Consider the following 262-nt stretch of genomic DNA (forward strand, 5'->3'; position numbering starts at 1 on the left):
AGACCCTGTGGGCACAGTAGGTCCATGTCACTGACCACAGCTACTGGTTGGGAGCTGCCCATGGGACCATGACCTTTATGTAGCAGCAGGACCACATCCTTGTGCCCTGGGATCCTGGGCAGAACCATGCACTGAGGTCCCGGAGGGGAGGGGAGCCAGCTGTCCAAGGAGAGTGGTCGCTCCTTAAGGAGACGATCCTCCAAGCCCAAAGGAAGGTAATCCCAACGAGGATCAAAGGGAGCAGGAGAGCACACAAGCCTCC

The sequence above is a fragment of the Crocodylus porosus genome, unplaced genomic scaffold (assembly GCF_001723895.1).
Source record: "Crocodylus porosus isolate Cpor-Errol unplaced genomic scaffold, CroPor_comp1, whole genome shotgun sequence".
Lineage (NCBI taxonomy): Eukaryota > Metazoa > Chordata > Crocodylia > Crocodylidae > Crocodylus > Crocodylus porosus.